Raw genomic sequence first — 19424 nt, 5'->3', positions numbered from 1 at the left:
ATGTTCCCACGCTGCAGCACACACGGAGCTCCATGTTCCCACTCTGGAACACACACGGAGCTCCATGTTCCCACACTGGAACACACACGGAGCTCCATGTTCCCACACTGGAACACACACGGAGCTCCATGTTCCCACACTGGAACACACACGGAGCTCCATGTTCCCACTCTGGAACACACACGGAGCTCCATGTTCCCACACTGGAACACACACGGAGCTCCATGTTCCCACGCTGCAGCACACATGTGAACATGTGAACTCAACCCCTTTGCTGCTTTACAGACTTTATCACGTGGAGTCGAATAAAAGCCAAAACGAATTTGTCACTATAACACCGAGTTAATCCCACCACTTAGTATCAATTTACTCGTACGAGAACTGCGTACGCTTTCTCAGGTTGCTAATAAGATGGAAGTAATGAGCTCCTGGATGCCGTCTCCGGCGTGCCAGTCGTGCGTTATGAAGACACACTGCGTCAAGCTTTCTTATCCTTGAGCAGCACAAACAGGAAGTCATCACAGTAACTTCACTCAGAGCGCTCTCTGAACTTCTAATGCAGTCGGCTAATGAGAACGGCGCTGCCTCTCTGAGCATGAGCGAGCAGGAGGAAGCTGGAGGTGCTCAGCCACGCAGCGATAATCTGCACTTCTGGTGAGGTCCTACAAGTCGTCAGTTTGAAACATGCCAGGTCCTTTCAGTAGCAGTTCTGGAGCTTTCGATCATGTCACATGGTGTTCATCACTGTAAGAAATTCAAGTTGAGACGGAAACATCCCTCCTGACCTTCGAGCAGTGATTTGATCATTAAATGAAGTCGTTGAATTGTAAATGTTTAAATGTTCTTCTCGTCGATGTTGGACGGTACTGACAGACTGTGTTACTCCACGATTTCACAGTTTTTGTGATTGTTGCGATCAAAAATGTTGGATTTTTGTGGTGGATTGCAAAAAAAATTGCAATGTCATTTGCAGAGTTTTACACACGTTTTTTTTGTGGCAATTCTTTAAAATTGCAAGTCGAGAAAGAAAAAAGTGTTTTTTGTTGTTTTTGAAGCACCAGCTGGGCTGGAAACTTCATATGTATTGTTGCTGCAGTTGGCATCCAAGAAGTTTTTACTATTTCATGTTCAGAGGAAATGATGCAAGACTGGTGCTGAAGGAAATTAATACAATTAAACTGCCTGTAATTTTATTACAGGCAGGTGGTACGTGGTGGTACGTGGAGGTACGTGGAGGTACGTGGAGGTACGTGGTGGTACGTGAAGGTACGTGGTGGTACGTGGAGGTACGTGGAGGTACGTGGTGGAACGTGGAGGTACGTGGTGGTACGTGAAGGTACGTGGTGGTACGTGGAGGTACGTGGAGGTACGTGGTGGAACGTGGAGGTACGTGGTGGTACGTGGAGGTACGTGGAGGTACGTGGAGGTACTTGAAGGTACGTGGTGGTACGTGAAGGTACGTGGTGGAACGTGGAGGTACGTGGTGGTACGTGGAGGTACGTGGAGGTACGTGGAGGTACGTGGTGGTACTTGAAGGTATGTGGTGGTACGTGGAGGTACGTGGAGATACGTGGAGGTACGTGGAGATACGTGGAGGTACGTGGAGGTACGTGGTGGTACTTGAAGGTATGTGGTGGTACGTGGAGGTACGTGGAGATACGTGGAGGTACGTGGAGATACGTGGAGGTACGTGGAGGTACGTGGTGGTACTTGAAGGTATGTGGTGGTACGTGGTGGAGTAGCTGTAACCCGTCTTCAGACGGATCAAGTCTGAAAACACACCACAGTGCTCTAACAGTAGGTGTCCAACTGATCCTTCGCTCAGTGCAGCCGAGGGAGATGTGGTAGAAACACACGCTGTCCATCTTCCCGAGTACAGAAAGGCTCTCGTGCAGATCTGCGGGTGTTTCGTCCGAACGCTGCAGCAGAGCTACAATCCATTAATTCCTGCCGTCGACGGGCCGAGAGGAGCCGTGATCTCGGAGCACAGGGTGTAAAATGAGGCCTCTGTCTTTTTTATGTGCGATAGAGTTTCTCACCTCTTACTGCCATTCAATGGGATTAGAAGGAGAACTGGTCGGGGGGTACTTGTTTGCCCCCCCTCCCCCGCGGAGCCAATTCTCACTCTCCCAAGATGTATGGCCGCTCCAAAGCCTCGGGCTGAAACCCAATCTGCAGCTCAGCACAGCAAATCACACGGGCACTCCAGGAAACACTACACCCAGGTACTGTATGGAGGGGAGGGGAGGGGGGCTCATAAGATAAAGTGAACGCTATGAACTGTAATGGATACGTGGAAGGCTTTGACAATTTCAGTATTGGAAGGATACATCAGCTGTCACATCGGCTGTGAAATGGAAGGAATATGTGTTTATTCAAAGTCAAGAAGAATTTTATTATTATTAAACAGACTAATGTCTTTCAGAAAAGGCAGCGCTCTCTAATAAAGACATTAAATGTGTGTAGATTCAGTCAATGATGCAGTAAATATCATGATTAATGATTTTCTTTCACAGTTCACTCTTCAGGATAAATTGCACCAACCAGATTCTAAACCATTATTACTTTTAACTCTATTTCCATATCTATAGCCTTTATGCTAATTTTAACGTAGATCAGCCCTGTTGCTTTCAAAACTCTGATGTCTAACTGAGATTTAAATGGATGTATGGTTCATCAAAATAAAATCATTTGGATGAATTTTGAATTTAGAGCGACTTTTTGTTTTCTTCCTTTTCTTTATGATATTGTTCCTCTTTCATGTTTTATTTTATTAGCTCAAACAGTTTGAAAGTTTAAATAAAAAAAATAATCCAAGTTTTAATTTTGACTTTCTAATGTACATAGGATCATATTTGAATCTAGTTTAACAGATTTAAACAAAGCCTAAGAAAACTCTGCTAATTTTTAATTAAATGAATACTTGTTTTGGATCTCAACAAACAATAGCGGTACTTACAATGTACTTTAAAACAATGACATGTCTTGGAATCAATCTTTGAACCTTTTCGTCCTCCTTCTGTAATAAACCTGTCCAGTAGAGGATAGCGTGTCAGGGTCACGCTTTGTCTTGTCTAAGCATGAACAGGTCACGTGTGACTATGGTTGAAGAGCGAAGTCATGTGATGACAGCGTGTCACCAGATGGGTTGGGATTGGTTGGATGGATCAACCGCAGGACTTTCACCAACCAGATGAGAGTCTGTGAGAAAGCAACAGGGATTTTTTTTAAGTAACTTAAGAAAGTTACTAACCTAACGTAACCAATCTAACGTACAAGTAACTTACATTATTCATGCAAAATTACTTATTTTGACATGTCACCCTAACCAAGTAGCATAAACCCAGCGTAGCTGTAATTACATCATGGTGGTACTTTCCCAGGTGAAGGTCATCAGTCCACCGCTGCTCTCTCTCTCCTCGGTGTCTGTGCGACTCGCTATGAACGCGTGTGAATAAAAATCACACGCCTGCTTTTTGGTTACAACTCATCGCTTGTCGGACTCATGACTTCATCACTGATGGTGATACGCACACGCAGGCCGAAGACACCGGAGGATACACAACATGACGGCAGCGGACCGACGGGTGTGCCGCTCGCTTCTGTGTGATACCGGGATGTCCCATTGGACTGGATCCTTAGTTTTTTTTATTGCTGCCAGCACATTTATTTATTTATTTAAATTCCTACCCAAAGGATGGCCCTGCTACCTTCTTAGATGAGCAGTGTGTTTTTACGTTCCACTATCTTCCACCCAGCATGTCGGGGTTCGCTACTGAAGCGGGAGATAAGTAAGAACAAAGCAAGCTGTCCGTCGGTGTCAAAACAAGACCTCCCATTTCAGCCCCGCAGACGGCGTGGCCCTGAACCAGAAACCAGACACTCTCCAGCCTCCCTGAGATTAGGAGCACAGACGTCTTTAGACTAAACTATCACACGACCTGCTCTGTCACCCGGCCGGCCCTTCAGGCACATTGAAGATGGCTTTCTTTGAAGTTTGTTTTCTATTATTTGGGCAAGCAGCCCTGCATTCCAGAGATGTTGGTAATTTAGAAAATTCTCACAAGTTCTCTAAAGCAAAAATGCAGAATTTATCCAAATGCAACTATTAGAATAACAAGGTGGCATACATCATAAATATGATAATAAATACTACAAATCAAAGACTTTTCCATCAACTCTGCAGAATCAAGCAGCATGAAGTTTTTACCCTGCAGGGAACTTTTGTTGTTTTTCTCTTTTGTACCTGTGACTCGAGTGTTTTCTGGTCTAGTTTTAATGCATAAGACCAGTTTGGTGGAATGCATGTACTAAAGTGGGTGTGGCCAACATCATATGCACAAACGTCCTTCTGCTGTGTCAGCGCAATACAAAGCGTCGTTCAGGCATGTCTGGGAAACAAACAACATTTTTATGCTGACAATGGAGACAATGGAAACAAAATGATAAACCTTTTCTGGCCCACAATGACTTCATTAGTATATTTTTTGTTTGTTTATTGCCATCTTACCATAGTAATCGTAGCACCAGAAAGTAACCTCCAACTAAATCTCTCTTAACAGATGACTACGTTTATCTTTCAGCATGTGACAACATACAGACAACAATGATGTTTAAAAAACAAGACAACAAGTCATAGCTAAGTCGTGGTGGAATGTAGAATGAACAACTCTTTCTTATTCCCGGGCGTCAGTACTGCCCTTTTACCAGCCCGCTGACGTCTCAAAGATATGCACAAGGTGCCCTTTGTCGTACAAAGTCTACGCACCAAAAACCTCGTGGTTAGGTTTAGGAAAAGACTGTGGTTTGGTTTAAATGTGATATTGTCACAATTAAGTTTAGGCACCAAAACTGTTTGATTAGGGTTTGAAAAAGATCATAGTTTGGGTTGAATAAGTCATTCTACCTCAGTAGTGTTGCGTGTGTCATGTAAGCTAAAGTCACTCCTTCTTATTAGTTTTCTGGAGGTCCATCTGAAAATAATCCCTCATTCATTAGAAAAGAAGATTCAAGAAGACTTGTTTTTGGGGGCGTGTCTGTTTGATTGACAGGCCTGTGGTGCAGTCAGGTTACAGCTATCGGTAGGCGGGACGTAGTATCGTCAGGTATCCAATCAGATCGGTCAGAGCCACCGCTGGCTCCTCCCCCAGCTCGTCCAAATATGGTCACTTCCTGCTCCAAACCGCTCCGAACCAGCAAGATGGTGACGGACAGAATCTGAACTGGAGGATTCATAACGTTCACAAACCAACGATGACATCACTGATGGATGATGACATCACTGATGGTTGATGGTTGATTTTAACCACATTAAAGCAATTTTCTTTTACAGTGAACTCCACAGTCTGTGGTTGGATGTGCTGTGTTGTACACATGAAGCTTATTTTAGATTCCAGTAGAGATCTCCATTTCCAAAGACGCCAAATATGCCTGGTTGAATTTTGTGGAAATGTGTACTCAATGATGAACAATGGTGAACCTTCAACAACGTCCATACTAGGCTTTGAATATTAGTTTTGAAGCTGTAATGGACAAAAACACTAGTTAAGAACAGAAGAAGAGAACATGTATGTTAAAGGATCTTCATTTCCATTATGTGCTTTTAACTTGCTGGAGGCGGCAGCTGAATTTCCATGAAGCGATCTGACCCATTTACCGTACATGTCGAGGTTTTGAACGGTACAATGGGAATGTGATTTTGTAGCGTGGATCTCCTGCTGCAGTGTACGTTGGATGAATGGAGCTGCCGATTGGCCGGTCCTTCAGGGGGATGTGCTCAGGATGTAGATGAGTGTTTTGCAGCCTAAAGATAAGTGAGGAATACGTATGGAAACACTGATCACGAGACCGTGTTCATTTACAGCTGTCTATTCTGGCCTGATTAAAAAAAGTGCTGTTGGTTTTTGCATCACCCAATTTATAAGAAATAATTTGTATAGGCGGTGATGGTGGCGCTGCACCTAGAATCAAATAAAATGTGAACACAAAACATATTTTTACTTAATGGGCTGTGCTCCGACAGTAATGGTGCCTTTTGAATCAAGCACATCACTAACCTCTGACTCTGACTAATACACATTCGTCCCCCAACAAAATGTATACCAACAAAATGTATGCCAACAAAATGTATACCAGCAAAATGTATACCAACAAAATGTATGCCAACAAAATGTATACCAGCAAAATGTATACCAGCAAAATGTATACCAATAAAATGTAAACCAACACAATTTATACCAGCAAAATGTAAACCAATAAAATGTATACCAACAAAATGTATACCAGCAAAATGTATACCAACAAAATGTAAACCAATAAAATGTATACCAGCAAAACATATGCCAACAAAATGTAAACCAACAAAATTTATACCATCAAAATGTAAACCAATAAAATGTATACCAACAAAATGTAAACCAATAAAATGTATACCAGCAAAATATATGCCAACAAAATGTAAACCAATAAAATGTATACCAGCAAAATATATGCCAACAAAATGTAAACCAACAAAATGTATACCAACAAAATGTAAACCAATAAAATGTATACCAGCAAAATATATGCCAACAAAATGTAAACCAATAAAATGTATACCAGCAAAATATATGCCAACAAAATGTATACGAACAAAATGTATACCAGCAAAATGTATACCAGCAAAATGTAAACCAATAAAATGTATACCAACAAAATTTATAACAGCAAAATGTATACCAGCAAAATGTAAACCAACAAAATTTATAACAGAAAAATTTATAACAACAAAACTTCGATCAACAAAATTTTGAGTTGAATTGCGGTCGTCTAATTTTAATGAGTTCTCATTATCTTCCAGTTATCTAGCGTTGTTGTACTGGCATGTTTGCAGTTTGCATTTGTGTTGGTTTCATTTGTTTCAATATATTCATTTTTCAATGCTTTGCTCTTCTATTGTGTGATTTTATATATATTTTGTTGTAAATGGTTTTTATTGCAGTGCTTTGGTTAATTTGCAGAATAAACCTCCAAGTCTACGTATCTTCTGACCTGAAAATCATGCCGGCAACAAAATGTTACTCCAAATATCTCATACTTTTTTTGTATAAATATAAAATGTCTTGTGTTTCAGATGTTCCTGGATATATCATCATCCATAATTAGTTTAATATCTTGCAGCTGTGTGAAGCTCCTTCATTTCCTGCATCAAATTAGTTTAATTAAAAAAACAAACATATACATACACACTCTGCCACTGCTGCAACAACCGACCGTATCCACCAAAGTGTTTTCTCATGAGTACAGCGTATTTTTTTTTTATTGTTAATGAACACCAGCAGCCTGACCAGGTGCTGAGTATTTATTCTGCTCTGAACAGTTGGTGATTTATTTATTTATTTCTTCCAGTCACCAGCCGTCCAATCACAGTGAAGGAAGGGCGGGACAAGCGCGGTTCACCACTGACTGCTGATTGGTCCGGCCTTGAGAGTGGCTGCTAACGCTGATACGAGCCGAGTTCCCAGACTGTTTTCACAGAGAAGGAAAGTGAAGCTGTTAACGACAGTCGGAGCAGACGGGCTGATTTACTGCATCGAACACATCGAGTATATTCATCTGTATCCATAACTCACCAAACGTTCAGCTTCCCCGTTTTATGAGCGACTGATTTTGAAGTGCCATCTCCTGCCAACACAAACATCTTTAAAGTTTTTAAACATCTTCATTATTTAAAAAAGTAGTTTTGAAAGCTGCGTTTTGATCCCTAAATCTTCACTAAAAGACATTTTCAGAGACCAGCGGCCTCTCTGTTACCACCTCTGGCTTTTAGTATCGGCTTAACACCTAAAATGGACGTGGAATATAAAACGGGATCTCACTGGGTTTATTAAAAGTCAGACGTCCGTCACTGCAGTGAAGAACGGAGGAAAAATGAGTTTTTAATGCGAGGTCGGGCTGTGGGTGTTGGTTCGCCACCGTGGACGAACAATGGAGGGTGTTTCCTGTTGGAGTCCAAGCACCTCTGTGACCAGCTTCCTCTGGCTACTGAGGGAGTGTGTCTGCAGTGTGTGTGTGTGTGTGTGTGTGTGTGTGTGTGTGTGTGTCTGCAGTGTGTGTGTGTGTGTGTCTGCAGTGTGTGTGTGTGTGTGTGTGTGTGTGTGTGTGTGTGTGTGTGTCTGCAGTGTGTGTGTGTGTGTGTCTGCAGTGTGTGTGTGTGTGTGTCTGCAGTGTGTGTGTGCAGTGTGTGTGTGTGTGTGTGTGTGTGTGTGTGTGTGTGTGTGTGTGTGTCTGCAGTGTGTGTGTGTGTGTCTGCAGTGTGTGTGTGTGTGTGTGTCTGCAGTGTGTGTGTGCAGTGTGTGCAGTGTGTGTGTGTGTGTGTGTGTGTGTGTGTGTGTGTGTGGCAGTAGCTGTATTTTAATGATGATGATAGTGAAGCTGCCCTCTGACCGCAGCTACGCTCTCCGGGTGGACGTCCAGAAGAGGCCGGACTGTTTCAGCATCCAGATGCTTCCACCTGAGAGCAGCGAGGGGTCGTAACCCCCCCCCCCCCCCCCACCTCCCACCTCCCCGTCTGTGTGCGTAAACCAACAGGTGCTCCCTGCGTCCGCTCTGACATCATGTCCCAGAGCGCTGCAGCATCCAAAGAAAGCAGAGCGATGACGATGTGAGAGCGAAGTGAGAACAGGTAGACGGTCTCAACATGTCGGGCTCCTTATTCTGACAAAAGAAAAGCAGCACCCACCCTGATGATGACCAGGAGAGATTTAGTTTCTGTTACGAACATCCCATCATCTGGTGTGCTGTTGAAGCAATATTACACCAGAGGGTTTGCTTCAACGTCATTGCTGTGTAATACTGAATTTATACAAATCACCAACTAAATAAAACATGTAATCTAAATGTGGAGCGATTCACTCTAAAATATTAAACTTTTTGTTAGAGCGATCTCCGTTTCCATGGCAACACATGGGGTATGACTAACAACTGGAAAACAATCAGTCACGTCAGTAGACTCTTATGTAACCTATGTAATGTTAATGTTATGTCTCCAGGAAGTAGTCTTACTCTTAGCAACCACCCTAGCAACAGAGAGGACTTCTCGTCTCCAATTGATTAAATACAGAACACAGAAACACTAAACTGATCAGCTAGTTCAGTCTGGTTGGACCTGTAATAAGTAGAAACTACATTATATTACATATTATATGACATCCTATTCTAATTCTATGTCCCCATTGAGGAAGAGGAGTGATATTTCTAGTGATGAGCAGGAAGTGATGTCGTGATGATTTGTTCATAATGTTCAGTTGACCAATCAGATCTCAGGGGCGGAGCTTCTTGTTTTATAAACTCTTCTTAACTGCTCTTTTGTCTGTTTGCACACTAGTATCACCATGGAAACGTGTTGTGTATCAGGAGAGTTTCATATCTCATGCTGATGGAAAGTTTGTGAAAAGGCTGGTTAGAAAATATGAATCTAAACAATGCTAAAATTCACAAAATATAATTTTTAAGAAGGAAAATTCAGTCACCAACATTATAATTAAAGTAAACTGTATATAACAGAGTTGTCACTTTTTCCATAAATCACATTCAAATGAATATAAAATGACACTCAATCCGTTCGAATTACACGATTTGAATATACGACACATTAATAACCGAGAAAGTGAAATCTGACACCTGACAACATCCTCTGACAGACAGTTCCTTCAGATGAACCTGTTTTGTTGTCACGTTATCACAGTCTGTGATTACGTTCCAGTTTTAATTCTTCTCTCTCTCATTGTCACAAACAGGTTTCAGGGGATTAACAGGAGATTTTCTTGCAACAGGAAATGTTTGAACTCTGTTGTTCAGCAGCAGGCCGCTGCCTCATATTGTTCTACTGTCAGTCTCAGAGCTTTAAATTGCTGCTTTGTGTTGTGAAGACGAAGTGTTTACGTCTCCTTTGTCCACTGTAGACGAGTTTTCTCACTTATTTCGGATCTGTTTGTCCAACTTCTTTAAACGTCGGACTCTTTTCTGGCCTGATGCTGCTTTTAGTTCGTCACATCCATAATAAAATACTTAGAGAGGCCACGCAGACTCATATTTCAAGACGTTAATACAAATGAAGCTCTCGTGAAGAAGGAGCTCTGATTATATTTGTGACAGATAGAAAAAGCCGTGAGTGCAGTAATTGCTGTTTACTGTGGATGCTCTGTGAAAGCAGACCACTTGTTTGTTGACTGTCTGCAGGGTTGTTCATCTCCACTGAGGAAAATGGCTTCGGCAAAGTGATAATTAAGACGCGAGGCTTCGACTGGAGTCCAAGGGAGGGGACGGACGGACGGACGGACGGAGAGAGTGGGTGATGTCATCGGCGCTGCAGAGGTCGGTGTTTACGACATATCCCCCTGGGAGTTAACGTAACGGTCAGCGTTAATGGAAACTCTGAAGACACTGAGAAAAAACACATTCCTGCAGAGTTCAGGAAGGCAGAAGGGATTTTTTTGTAAATGGTCCTGGTCATAAGGGTCACAGACGCAATTTAACACAATCAGGACCATCACAGTTTGAGCTGAATCGCCCCGATAATGTTGTAAACCATTTTAAACTGAACCAAGTGGTTTTTCGGTGAAATGTTTCTGCTCTGATCTTTGTTCGTTGACTTTTTCGCCCGTCGGTGAAACAGTGTGGACGATGCTGTGACACGTTAGTCAAATGAGTTCATTCAAAATGAAGAATCTAATTACATTTCATTTAAAATAAATAATCGACTAAAGTAATCTCCTGGTTTTAGCCCAAACATTAGCGGTTGTTTTAGGGGTTGACCGATTCAGATGGTTGGTGATCAGGCAGAACAGACTCATGTTTGCAACCGATATACATTTAAAAATAAAAATAAGTGCAAGTAAAAACGAAAATCTTTGTCTTAAAATTTGGAATAACAATAAATGAATCCATTATATAATCTTATTATAAAGGTTTATTGCAATTTGGATTATTTATTGCGAAAAATTGTTTAACTTTTGCAACTCAAGCGTAGAGGACTGGTGTTTTTAACTTCTTTGAAACACAGCTGATTGGCCGTTACTCATGAGGTGTAACCAATCAGATGAAGCTGTGGGCGGGACATTGCTCTGCACCACAGAGAGGTGAGAGAGACGCTGCATCAGAGCCACAGCAGCGCATTTTAAAATGCATTTATTTTATTGCCGATTGAACACAAAAATACCGATAATCGTAAAAATGCTAAACATCGGCCCTGATAATCGGTCGAGCGCTAGTTCTCATAAGGCCTCTTGACTTTTAGGGATTCCCTGACATTTCTGTCCAGTGCCACAATTCAATTTAATTTATGACCAAACTTTTGATAAACTATGAACTAATTTTAGTTTGAATTGCAGATGTTAGCATGCTAAGATGCTAAACGCGGATGGTGAATGTGGCAAACTTGCTGAAGCTCAGCTGTGCTCATTGTTTTGCTTTCCGACTGATTTTAATGTGCTTTTTATAGAGTGAAATATTGTATTAATGATGCATTGTTAGCTTTTTTTTAAAGTTGAACTACTTGTTCTTCTGGGCTCATTTAATTCCCTGATGTCCCAAGCTAACACGCACATTAGTCTTTTGTGTTAGAAACATGTCACAGGCTTGCTGCAGGAAATGCCTGACTGGAATATGTGATCACAGATGAGGGGGACTTTACACGGCTCCACTTCCTCCTTATAACAGACTCAGTAAATGTGCAGCCTCTGTGAATCCCCCTGCAACAATCAGATCACCTGAAATAGTGACAAAGCTGCCAGCTGGAGAGACGCAGGGCAAAGATCATCAGCAACTGAGTCATAAGCTCAAAACTACGCTGGAAACTTCTGTTGACGCATCTTTAATTTGTGTTGGTTTCTGCAGTTTGTCAAAACAGGAGGTAATTATCCGTTTTTTTGTGATTGTTGTGATCAACAATATTTCGATTTTGCGACAGATTTTCTGAAAAAAATGCTGAGTTTTAAATGAGTTTTTTGCAAAAAATTGCGGGAATTAGAAAGAATTAAAAAAAAAGAAAAGTAAGCACAACCTGATAAAAGAATAAATATGTATTTATTGAACTTGGAGAACCGTGGAGATAAAAGTTCCTAAAAGCTCCTAAAAGGTCCTAAAAGCTGCGTATGTTTCCAGAACAGACCGTCTGTGACTGGAATATAGAAACAAGGACTACATCAGCCTTTCAAAATAAGAGCTTTAGATGCTGTTTAATTCATGTTCATTCAACACATAGACCTGCTGGATGAAACAAACAAAGAGACGTCTCTGACAACTGGACGTGTGGAGAAAACTCATTTAACATCCAGTAATATGGAATCACTTCCTTTGATCACAAACATTTAATCACTTCATTTTAATGTGAAGAACACATTTCACTTCCTGTTTCTCCTCTTGTTCCGGTGAACAGTTTTATTTGGTGATGAAAACAGGAGCAGAGACTTTCTGATTGGAAATGAGGAGTTATTGTTGGTAATAAAGTCAGTTTACCACACTTGGTTGTAAATGAATATTTTGAGCTTTATATTTCTGAGGTTTACATCCATTAGTGTCTGAACTTGGTCCAGACTTCCTCGTTGCCTTTGAGACTTTTCCAAATGAGCCTAATGAGGTCATAATGTGGAGCCCAGACAAAGGCAGCACTGTTAGTGACAGTGGAGCGGTGCTCCAACATGTGATCGGTAATCTGATTCATTCCTTTCTGAAGAGGAGAGAGGAGATTTCTTTACCCATATAATTGTATAGAAGCTCAGTTTAAAGGTTAACTATCGTTCTTCCTGCACACTGATATTCAATTAGTTTATTTTTTCTTTCTTTCCTCACAGATTGAAATCATCCCCGTAAACATCAATCACTCGTGTGGTTTAGAGTTTCATATCAGCGCTGTAATATGATAGAATAAACTTTTCTTCATTTCAACACCCACAAGAATAAGAGACCGCTGCATCTCTGCGATTTTCTTAAGAATGGTTTTCTCTGGTTTCACATACAAAAAGACGTCTGTCCAGGCTGAAGTGTCTAGATGTGTCTGTATATGTTGAAACCGCTGATTTACAAGCAGCCCGGCTCCACTGGGAAGGCCGACCTTGTTCTGCACAAACACACCGTTTCCCTCACTTCCTGTGCTACCAGCCTCACGGAGTCGCTCCAACACGCTTATCATTTGTGTTGCGGACTGAATTGATAATAAAAATGATTATACACGGAAAGTTTGCTCACTTAATTTTCAGTGATGAACTTTAAGTATTTTTCTTTTTGGTATAAAATATAAGGTAAAAATGGTTTTCCTCAAGCTGTACCTAATACACTGTAGTATAAATAGTGATAGATCCATATTCAAATGCTGAACACAATCTACATCAATTGTTTTCTCATGTATTTTGCAGACCACTCCATCATACACAATAATCTTTTCTAATTTCGTGAATACAGAGATTTTTCCATTCAGAAGGTGCTAAAATCTGCAAACAAAAATCAACTCGTTCAATTTTTTTGTTACACATTATTATGAAAACATACTAGAAACATGCTCAAAGTTCAAACCCAGTTTTTAAACACAAGAAGATCATCAGCGTAGAGGCTCATAATGTGTCCCTGCGGTGGCGACTCGAATGACAAATGACTGAATTATTATACAGCTTTAAATCCACTATTCTCACCTAGAAAAAAAATAATAATTTAAAGTTATTTCTGAATTGGAAAGATATCTATCATAAATTACAAATCTCTGAAGTGCTCATGTTAAATCTGTCCCTCAACAAACAACACTAATGTCATCCCACTAACATCATGGTATCATCTCAGGTCCTCTACTTTTCAGCAATCCTCCACATTTTTTACAGTAAGTGTCCTAACTTGAAATTCAGTATGAAATTGATTTACTGCAGTTCAAGTTTTCAATAACTCCAACAATAACACTAAAATGAAGTTGTGTATTGTAGGATGCAGTGATTTCAGACACGGTAAATCTAAACTCCAAAGTAGCCTTGAACTGGACAGCAGGCTGCCGGTCAGTGAGGTGAAAACTGCAGAGAATCTGTGTGTGAGTAACATGCAGCGTCTCTGCTAGGTTGAATTACAGATCAAACTTTACTACTTTCTGACATTTACTGCTTTTTCCCGCAGCGTGTGCAAATCTCCAGACAATAACAAACCATAAACACTTGTGAGTCGACATGTGTAGAAACTCATCGGATATCTTTCACATTCCTCTCAGAGCAAAAGAAACTGCTGCCCTGAAAGGCCTTTCTGACAGGAAACATCCCAGGAAGCCACTACCCATGAGTGCACAGGAGCAACTGGAAAGAGAGCCCAGCCCACCGGCCAGGTCCCCCTCCTCCCCCACCCCCACCCCCACCTCGGGCAGTCATATGTCCAAAAGGCAGAGGAATGCAGCTCTCTTTGTGTCAGGGTCAACACAACCTCAAATCTCTGCTGTAAATTCAATGCAGCCTCTCAGCCTGTCAAGATAAAGAGAGAAGCAGAGCCTGCACAAAGAAAAGAAACACTGTCTGGGCTCATGTGTTTATTCAAATAAAGTTGGGATAGATGCAACACATCTCTGCTCCTTTGTAAAAAATATATACTTGAGAAAAAAAACTGTATTTCCATGATTTTTTGTTTTTTTAAAAGGTGCCAACAACCCCTTTTTTTAAAAGTACAAAGATGAGGACAACTGCCAAAGAGCTGAGTGTGCTTTCAGTTACCATGGTGATGACGAAACAGAGGCTGTGGGTTTTAAAGAGGAATCTGTATTTTTTTTTTTCCTTGTGCGAATACTTGGCATCTGCATGCTTGTGTGTGTGTGTGTGTGTGTGTTTGTGTTTGTGTGTGTGTGTGTTTGTGTGTGTTTGTGTGTGTGTGTGTGTGTGTGTGTGTGTGTTTGTGTGTGTGTGTGTGTGTGTGTGTGTTTGTGTGTGTGTGTGTGTGTGTGTGTGTGTTTGTGTGTGTGTGTGTGTGTGTGTGTGTGTGTGTGTGTGTGTGTGTGTGTGTGTGTGTTTGTGTGTGTGTGTGTGTGTGTTTGTGTGTGTGTGTGTGTGTGTGTGTTTGTGTGTGTGTGTGTGTGTGTGTGTGTGTGTGTGTGTGTGTGTGTGTGTGTGTGTGTTTGTTTGTGTGTGTGTGTGTGTGTGTTTGTGTGTGTGTGTGTGTGTGTGTTTGTGTGTGTGTGTGTGTGTGTGTGTGTGTGTGTGTGTTTGTGTGTGTGTGTGTGTGTGTGTGTGTTTGTGTGTGTGTGTGTGTTTGTGTGTGTGTGTGTGTGTGTGTGTTTGTGTGTGTGTGTGTGTGTGTGTGTGTGTGTGTGTGTGTGTGTGTGTTTGTGTGTGTGTGTGTGTGTGTGTGTGTGTGTGTGTGTGTGTTTGTGTGTTTGTGTGTGTGTGTGTGTGTGTGTGTGTGTGTGTGTGTGTGTGTGTGTGTGTGTGTGTGTGTGTGTGTGTGTGTGTGTTGTGTACAGTACCCCCTATATGTAGAGGTTTAGGTGAGTGTGTACCAATAACATTAAAGTCTTGCTGTAAGGACGTTAATGTGTTAAGTGCCATGAAATAACCTGTGTTGTGACTTGGCGCTATATAAATAAAGTTGAATTGAATTGAATTAACAGGAGCCTCAAAATCAATCTCCCAAATCATCGTCTGAGACTGGGGTCTTCAAAGGGAGGCGTGGGGGGATGGGGCGAGGGAGGGTGGGGGGTTGGTAACATGTAGGTAACCAGAGAGCCTCTCGCCCGCCATCAAAGGAGCAGCACATCTGAGGCAGAGCATCCGTCGTCCGCCACTTCAAACCTCTTCTGACTCGACCTGTTCCTTCAAAGTCTCTTTTCTTCTGAGAGACCAGTCAAGTGTATTTGCATGATTGTGTTGTGTTGACTGGAACATGGAAACCTCCACCAAGGACAAAGATGGGGCCCCACATTTTCAATACTCGTACAATAAACACATTTTACACACAAAATGTATACAAATATAATATCTAGTAGTCCTACAGAAAAGTGGAACAAAAGAAGTCCAACATGAGGTGATTAAACACAGTAATTATAGTTAGTGGTTAGAAGTAAGAAATGATTGAACTTCATCTTCCTCTGTTCTTCATTTCTCGTGGATCTGGAGAGAAATTACTTATTGTGTTTACATTTGAAATGAATGTACAGGAAGTTGACCAGACGTACTGCAGTCATCTTATTGGCTTCATGACCCTGACTGCAGACTGCTCAACTTCAAATGACCGAAGGATGTAAAACGAAAACTGGAGGAGACTCATTGCAGCAGCTTCCATATGAGGAATTCATTTGTCAGGACGAGAGGCTGCTGCGCATATGTTGTCTTTAATATTCTTAGTGGAAATCAAAAGGCAATTTCCTCCACACCAAATCGACGTCATGGTAACACACGCCAGAGATGAGCACAGAAGTGTAGCGGTTCATCTCATCCTCCTTCAGCAGGTGATGTCTGGTGACCCCGCTGCATTTCAACCTGTTGAGGTCACCACTCAGCAGCTGATTGTGTAAAATCGTAAACCAACATCAAAGCGGTCCTAATCAGGAATCCTACACAGCCGAGTGAGGAGGAGGACGGAGAGAGCGGTGAGAGACGGTGTCAAAGGGTGTTAGGCTTTCTGAAGTGGTGCGGCCATAGAAAAGAATTGCATGTTTATTTAAGTAGCTAATCAGAGCACCACAGTCAGGCACTCAGAGAAATGAGAGCCATCGACCGGGTGCTCGTCATCCTCGGGGACGGTGTTGCTCAAATATCTTCAGACACAAGCATTTTCACGCAGCCTGCTGTGTGAAATGGACTTCAGTGAAGCACCTGTGTTTCATAGGAACGTAAACGATGTCAGACTGTATGGACCGTTGTGGGAATCGTTTTGTGTCATGCATTCATCTCACAAGGTTTTCCTCTCTGACCCGGTGATGTTGCCTTTGGTCCTGACTAAACCAGTCAAAACAATAAATCGTATGATTTTCCAAAGGGGCATCAACATATTATGATTCATATATATAAAACACGTGTGTGTGTGTGTGTGTTTTATTTAAGAGAGACAGAGACTATTTGAGAAACATAACACCGGTTGTATTGCAGATATGTATCATCAATAAATCAATAAGTAACAGGCCAGCACATGTGCAGAAACCTTATTACATTTTAATAAGTGATACCTTCAATCCATCAGACACCCAAAAACGTTATTTTAAAACTTTTTCAGGCCAGACGTGAGCACATTAGACTTTTGACACGTATGAAGTTACAACCCCCGTTTTTTCAAATGTAAATAAAAACAGAATGCAATGATTTGCAAATCCTGTAAACCCATATTTAATAAACAAGACCTTCCCTGAAAGAGACGTTGTCTGGATGGCAGCATATGTTGCTCCAAAACCTGAATATATCATTCAGCATTAATGCTTCCTTCCAGATGTTCAAGCTACCCATGCCATGTGCACTAATGCATCCTGTACCATCACAGATGCTGGCTTTAGAACTGAGCTGATAACAAGCTGGATGGTCCCTCTCCTCTTTAACCTGGAGGATGCAGCGTCCATGATTTCCAAACAGAATCTCAGATTGTGATCCATCAGACCTCAGGACAGTTGTCCACTTCACCTCAGTCCATCTTCAATGATCTCGGTCCAGAGAAGGCGGCGGTGTTTCTGGATCATGTTTCTATCTGGTTTCTTCTTTGGAGAGTTTTAACATCATTTGTGGACGCAGCGATGAACTGTGTTCACAGACGATGGTTTTCACAAGTGTTCCTGAGCCCATGCAGTGATTTCCACTCCAGAATAGTGTGTTTTAATGCAGTGCTGCCTGAGGGCCCGAAGATCACCACCATCCAATAATAGTTTCCAGCCTTGTCCCTTGTGTTCAGAGATTTCTCCAGATTCTCTGAATCTTTTAATGATATTATGAACCGTAGACGATGAAATCCACTAATTCTTTGTAGTTTTACGTTGAGGAACATTATTCTTAGATTGTTGAACTATTTTACAAACAGTCTTTCAGAGCGGTGAACCTCTCCCCATCTTCACTGCTGAGAGACTCTGTCTCTCTGAAATCATCTTTTTATGCCCAATCATGTTACTGATCTGTTGCCATGGTAACCTAATTAATGAGATGTTCCAGCAGGTGTTATCTTTTTAGCATTATCTTTTTTGCTTATGTAACCATGTTGACCAAACATACTGCTCTCAGTTGTTTGTGTTTCAGCAGCTGTATATTGTGTTTTTCTGTTTTTATGCTGGAATGCTTCATTGTAAAATCTTTCTCTCCTCTTACCTGATTTACTGGACCTTCATATAACATTGCTTCCTGCCCACTGAGGTTTCTTTCCTGCCTCCGTCTCCTCCTGACTGTGTCTCCACCTCGTTGTAATGACAGGCTGCGAGCAGCATCAGAGAACACCTGCAGGAGACTAAACAGTCTGAGCCAGGACAGCAGCTCTAATAAAGAGCACAATTAAATTCCATGCCAAGATGAAATGTGTTTACTGGAGCTGACAGAGAGGGAGGTGGTGGTGGGAGGATTCAAGCATTTAAGTGTGTTCACACAGAAAGCATTCATGTTGATGCTGAACTTCATTTGAATTGGTGAACACATGATATTTAGTAGAATAAACCACCACACGACATAGATCATATTTCTAAACTTTCCCGTTTTGAAAACAGCCAGCACGCGCACACACACACACACACACACACACACACACACACACACACACACACACACACACACACACACACACACGCAAACACACACACACACACACACACTCTGGTTTCTACCTGGCAGCAGTGACAGTTTATTGCTCCATGGGCTCTTTTATCAGATGATTCATGCCTCTTGGATGGGGTGGCACTCCAAATGTGCTTTGATTGAGGCAATTAAGCCCAAGGCCCTTGAACTGCTCTGACGAGTCGTGGCTCGTCCAACTTGAAGCCATATGTGACTGCGATGGTCTGATGGGACCATTGGAGGGCCACTGCAGGAACGTTAACGCCTGCATGGCTCATTTTGATGCTTTTTGTGTTCATTGCATCAAATCCCCCCCCCAAAAATAAATCTCATTCTGAGTTTAGGATGCAGCCAGAGAGAAGTTAGAACAAATAGATGCAACAACGAGAGGAAAAAAAATAGTTTTTCACTTCTGCATGATCAAACTGTGTTGCTGCTGAACACAGTGAGGGCTTTTACCCAACATGACTGTATATGAAACAGACTGAAAATAAAAGTGTTCATAGCTTCAGGTCTGTAAAATGGTTCCGATCCAGAAATGTCTTCAGCTGCAATACCAGCGAGTGCCACTAGAGGTCGGCTCCAAAAAGCCTCCGGCTCCATAGACTCCCATTCAACTTCTCTCATCAAATCCAAAGTGAATAAAATGTGTCCATATATGGACCAAGATGGTGACGGACAGAATCTGAACTGGAG

The sequence above is a fragment of the Embiotoca jacksoni genome, unplaced genomic scaffold, assembly GCF_022577435.1.
Source record: "Embiotoca jacksoni isolate LCO1_2020_lvr unplaced genomic scaffold, fEmbJac1.0.p SCAF_3, whole genome shotgun sequence".
Classification (NCBI taxonomy): Eukaryota; Metazoa; Chordata; class Actinopteri; family Embiotocidae; genus Embiotoca; species Embiotoca jacksoni.
Note: the sequence above shows the minus strand (reverse complement) of the source record.